The sequence below is a fragment of the Petromyzon marinus genome, chromosome 30 (assembly GCF_048934315.1).
Source record: "Petromyzon marinus isolate PM22_M1 ecotype Great Lakes invasive population chromosome 30, UKy_Petmar_22M1.pri1.0, whole genome shotgun sequence".
Lineage (NCBI taxonomy): Eukaryota > Metazoa > Chordata > Hyperoartia > Petromyzontiformes > Petromyzontidae > Petromyzon > Petromyzon marinus.
This window is the reverse complement of record NC_133696.1, coordinates 4013475-4019506: the sequence shown is the minus strand read 5'-3', so window position 1 is coordinate 4019506 and position 6032 is coordinate 4013475. Positions and strand designations below refer to the sequence as shown.

The window sequence follows — 6032 nt, the reverse complement described above, 5'->3', positions numbered from 1 at the left end:
TCCTCGTTAAACGCGGTAGATTATATATTATTATGATCATCATCATTATGAATCTATGTGTCGTATTTCTGCGGGGCCACCGCAAATCCGTCGTTTGTAAAACTCGACCAGGAACCCTGAATGAATTGAGACAAAACATTTATTGATGGGATGTTCACAGATTGCGCAGCTATAATCTAAAAAAAAAACCCTTCGAAATTCATTTTAGAATAGAATTCGTGCGAGCATGCTTTGAGGTTAATGGCAGTCAGTTTGAGTATTTGTTAAAGTAAATTAAACGACCCTATGTGATTAGTTAAAATAAAAAGAATAAACCCTATGTGTCCTGACTTTGAGCCACCCTGTATATAGGGGCACCGCGGTTGCGAGATGTTAACCACCTCGCCTTCTATACCGGAGGTTGTGGGTTCGATCCCGACCCTGACGCCTGTACATTTGGAGTTTGCGTATCCCTCTCCCCGTGGTCGTGTGGATTTTTCTCCGGGTCCTCCGGTTTTTCCCTCCAATACATTTCCATGTGATAAGCCACTTCGTTCTGAAAAAAAAGAGCTATGCAGTGTAGCTCAGGGGGCCTTACCTGGCAAAATAAAAGAAAAACAATCTTGATTTGAAGCTTTCGTGACTGCAGGAATCCACACTCCTTGGTTCTTTCGGTAAAGTCACGTGGTAGGCATAAAAATAAAATAAATCACGACGTTTCGATCGCAACAGCAGTTTTTTCTTGCTGTGGTTGTCCCACCTGATGACGATTGCTTGTGTTGCGATCGAAACGTCGTGATCTATTATATTTCAACCTACGTGACTTTACCGAAAGAACCAAAGAGTATAAAAAAACCCCAAGTTTAAATAGTCAAATAGAGCATTGGCGGCTGTTGATTGTACAGGGCTGTCGTCGGGTGTGCAATCGCCTCTCCCTACCCCTCCCTCCACCCCACTAACCCGTTGCGGCCAACCACTCGCACCGCTATGTAACTGCACCGCGTGCCCTCTCTCCCATTGGACAGCGCTGCAATGGTCCGTGAATGCCTGCGTGGCCGCGTCGGACCGCCAAGGCCTCGCAGCGACCTCTCGCTGACGGCCGCCGCCCTCTCCACCGCCGCCAACATTCCACCGACTGCGAACTCCGCCAACCCCTCCGCAGTCGCGTTTTGCAATCCGCTGCCGCGCTTGCATGCAGTGTGGGCACGCGCGCGCAGAAAGCCAAAGGGCCTTGAACAGACTGTTGGGGGCCGCATTTCCCCCTCCCCAGTGATGATGTTTACACGCCGCGCCAGTTACTCATTTAAGGCGATCTAGAGGAGGCCCAGGTAGCGGTTCAGATAGTCGCAAGCGTTGTCGCTCGTGAGCTGGGGGATCGAACTCCGGGTCGCCGGGTTCGAAGTGCGGTGCAATAAATCACTGCGACACCGCTCCCCACGCGTGGGTGCGCACGAAAGTTGCAATTGTGCAAGGTCACGCGTGCGAATTCCACAAATGTGGCCACGTTCTTCGCTATAACCCAATTATGAACATTTGCAAAGCAAGCCGTGCATGCCTGTTCGCAATCCTTGAAAAATCTGGACACATTCCCATCGGTAAGCTCCTCCGGCAGGCAAGGCTGCGTTGGCTAGGTCATGTAGCCCGCATGTCCAGCCACCTCATGCCCAAGCAGCTTCTGTTTGGCTGCATAGAGGGGGCTAAACGGGCACGACACGGGCTGGAGAAGAGATGGAGTGATGCGGAACGGGAGGATGCGGAGCTGAGTGGACTTGCCGACGACTGATACCAGCGGTGTCAAGATCGGCCTCTGTGGAGGAGGTTCGTGAAGGACGCTGCTGAGCAGTTGGAGGCAGTCATCCTCCAGCAACAACGGAGGGCAGAGGAGCGACGCTCACAACAACGAGCGCAGCGCCGGGCGAATAAAATACAGCAAGTTGGCACAGTAGGGAGTAGAGCTGGTGCATCTACCAGTCATCTCAGTTAGCCATCCCATGGCACCTGGGTCTGTCCCGAGACCTCCTATCAGCGAGCCTTCGACACTTCACGTGGCCTCAAAGTGCACCTGGCCTGGCACAGTCGCCGTGGTGACATCACCGTCACTTAGTGGCGAATGGCGTCTATTGGTGTTGGTACATACGCAGTGGGGAACACAGTTTGACGCATTTGCATCTCAGCCATTTTCCACCCATGAACACGTGTTTCTGTCCTAACACATCACGGATCTCCCTTGTAAAATGCGGGCTAAACGGGAGATCATCCGTGTAACGAATCAAACAAACACAAAACGCGTGCCAGCAGCGAGCATTTTTGACACGTTCGCGTGACAGCCTCAAAGTGCACCTAGCGTGGCACAAGCGCTATGAGTCACATCACCGCGACTCGGTGGCGAACGACGGCGGCTGTTGCTGTTGTTGCTGTTGTTGCCGTTGTTGTCAATCTACTGCTGAATGAGGAGCCCTCCATCCCCGCGCCATGCAACTCGTGGGGGTCTTCGTGGAGCAAACGTCACGTGCACACTCATGAGATCGGTCCACGTGCACGTGCTACGGTCGATTGTTAACATCGCAGGCATCGTGAGAGGTGGCGGACGGCTCGGGTGGGGGGGGGGGTGGAGGAAACCGTCATCCAGCAGTGGATTGACCATGGCTGCTGCTGATCTTCGTCTTCCTCTTCTTGTTCTTTCGTACGACTGCTGATGTTGGCGCTGAGCAACGACGACAATTTCACACGCAGGTGTCCGCGTCAGCAAGAAGCGCAGTTGCATCGCTGCGACGTCTCCCTGCCGCTGCCGATGTTGAACTCGAATCCGCGAGAACAAGAAGCCACTTTCGCTGACCTCCCACTCTGAACACGAGCCACGTGGCCGAGGTTCGCCAGAACGCGAGCTGGACATCGCCACGCGTCAGCGTTCCGCCTCGACCACACCCCACTGCCCTCTGAACCTCTGGGCAGGCGCGTCTGCTTGCGTTGCGCAAAGGCGAAGATTCCCCTCCCCCCCCCCCCCACCGTACACAACTTTGGCAGACTGTCAGCGAGCATCTTTGGAGGCCAGCACTCATTTGGGGCCGAGTCGACCCAGGGGGACGCCCGTGTTCGTTGCGCGGTGCTCTGACCACTGCGCACCGCTCCCCGCACACAAGCCCTCTAAACTAAACTTTGTGTTGTTGTTTTCTTTTTTAAACCAGGCAAGGCCCACTGAGCTATAGAGAATTTTTTTCAGAAGCGACCTGGCCACAAATGATGGCTTTAACGAAGTGGCTTATCCTTATGGAAATTTATGGCGGCCAAATCCTCTAAACGCGCGTGTCTGTAAATGTGGAGGGGAAAAAACCGGGGGACCCGGAGAAGAATCCACGCGACCACGGGGAGAACGAACACGCAGACTCGAATTTACAGCAGGCATCGTCAGGGTCGGGATCGAACCCACGACATTCTGTATACCAGGCGAGGAAGTTAACATATCCTAGCCACCGTGATGATGATGATGAGAGAAATACACAAACTCAGAATATACAGCAGGCGTCAGGGTCGAAATCGGACCCACGACCTCCTGTATACCAGGCGAGGTAGTAAACATCTCGCCAATGTGGCGCCAAGGATAACAGCAACCGCCTTTCCCCACGAAGTGTCCGTGACATCACCACGGCGCTCGTGCCAGGCTAGGTGCACACTGATGCCACGAATGTTCGCTGCTAGCAGATCACGAGACAGACTCGGGTGTTAGTCGTCGACTGACGGTGAACAAAGGCAAAGATAACCCGTATAGCTTCTAACAGACTGTTGGGGCAAATGCTGTTCGTGTGGATTGTGATTCTGTGTGTGTGACTGAGATTGGGAGCGGTAGTGTAGGGGTTTAGCGCACTGCGCTACGAACCCGGCGCTCACGGCCAACACCAGTGACCACGGGGTCACCAGTCCTGGGCGTCCCCTAGGTCGACTCAGCCTCAAATTTGAACCTGGTGCGGTGTGCAAAGCGTCGCCAGTAGGGAGACAAAGGCGGCCGGGGCGTGGTGCTGGGCACCCCCCCCCCCCCACCTCCTCCGTATGTGCCGTGCCGACCTTCATCGGTGCTGCTCGCTAACAGCACTTGCCCCAGCAGTCTGTTCAGGCTATATGGGGGATCTTTGTCTTTGTGACTGAGAGCACACGCACACTCACCCGCGACGGGACTGCAACACTCAGTGGGTGAAGGGTCGCACGTCTCGCCTCTGCACGCGGCGCCTTTGCGTCCCCCAGTTGCCCTCCGATTGGCACGGTTGGCTACGCACGGTGCGAAATAAGTCCAACGCACGTGCCACGGGACGCAGATTACCAGCGAGGAGTTTGCGCCTCCCGCATCCTCCCCGACACCCCCCCCCCCCCCGCACAACAACATCTGCGTCTGCCCTCCCACCCTTTCGCCAACCCACATGCAGGATGGGGCAATGTGCTGTGAAGGAGGAGGACCATTGCCCGAAACGTCGCCTGTTTTGTTTGTTAAGGCCACAGTGCCTTAACAAACCACCGCCAACGCGGTAGCATCACTAAGAGATGATGTGTCTAACACTGGATTATAAGACGCACCCCCTCCCTTCCAAAATAAAGTTTCCGCTGAAATACAAAGGCGGGGGGGGGGGGATACGCATCGTAATCTTGCTCAATCGGCCTTCACTGGGAACACCAAAAATGATACAATATAATTATCTGTCAAATAAAAAAGAGAAAAAAATCGCGTCCCTGGGTGGGCTCGAACCACCAACCTTCCGGTTAACAGCCGAACGCGCTAACCGATTGCGCCACAGAGACTGCCGTGGATCTCGTGAGCACTCTGGGGGAATGAAGAATCACCCCCCACCCAACCCACCACGCAAAGCCTCACAGATGGATTCAATAAATCCATTTGCTACCATCTCCTGATCGTCTCACAGACCTCATGCAAGAAAGAGGTCTGGTCACTCCCAGGCAAATCTCTCACCCGGCTCGCTCCTTGCTTGGCTTCCGAGTTCCGACCAGCTTGGATGCATTTGTGGACAACTCGGTTACGGAATTGCTTCACTGCGTATGTCGTATATATATCCTACCGGCACAGCTGAGCTCAATTAGGCCACACGTGTTCCAGGTGGCAATTACAACAACAACAACAACAAAGTGAATTATGACCCGAGTGTGTGATAGCGATTTACCCTGTGCAGGTGCTTTCGTGACGTCACAGTGGGATCCATGGGTCGCCGCTGTCAGCCGCTGTCAGCCAGTGTTATTAAAGGCATTTTATTTATTGTTTCATTTCATTAATGCCTCAGTCTGATCCCGAATACGCCTGAGAAGTAGTACATCAACTCCGATCACTCGCAAGGCAGCACGATACTTCGTGTTAGAGAATGGCCCGCAGAAGCAGACATCACAGAGCTGCTATCTGATACCCTCTTCAAATGACCTCTGTTCCATGCTGCCGGTGGCAGCGCGACTGATATTCGACGCATGACAGCGAACCCGATGTTTTTTAAAAATATTTTCACAGCTGTAATTTAGCCAAATCGAGCGCAGAAAAATAATGTAATGCAATAGGGGTGTTATTGTGTAGTCATTGGTGACCGTAGACCATTAGCCCACTAGACTATAAACAATTAAAACTCAATTATAAACTATTTTTTCATTTCACCAGGTAAGGTCCACTGAGCGATATATCTCTTTCTCAGAAGCGACCTGGCCACAAATAATATCCCAATAAAGTGGCTTATCATCATGTGGACGATTTACAGCAGCCAAATACTCTAAATGTGTAGGGAAAACCCCGCAGGACCCGGAGAAAAATCCACGCGACCACGGGGATAGAGATGGAGAGAGGCACGCAAACTGCAAATATACAGCAGGCGTCAGGGTCGGGGTCGAACCCACGACCTCCTCCATTCCGATTCATTCATCATCATTTACTGTCATCAATTTCGCTTTCACGCATCACAGATTCACCCATTGCTTCCTCTCATCCATTGTATCCGCCTCATCTCCACCATCACATTCATGTGACGTACCTTCCTTAATTCGCTGTAAAGCGCCTTTGTTAAGGCGCTATATAG

General features: G+C 52.8%; 1 non-coding gene across 1 annotated transcript; it reads right to left on the bottom strand.

Annotated features, from left to right (window-relative positions):
- Positions 1 to 4690: 4690 nt before the first annotated feature.
- On the bottom strand, positions 4691 to 4764 carry TRNAN-GUU (transfer RNA asparagine (anticodon GUU)). The gene has a single exon. It is a non-coding gene; the product is annotated as a tRNA-Asn (tRNA).
- Between the last annotated feature and the right edge of the window lie 1268 nt (positions 4765 to 6032).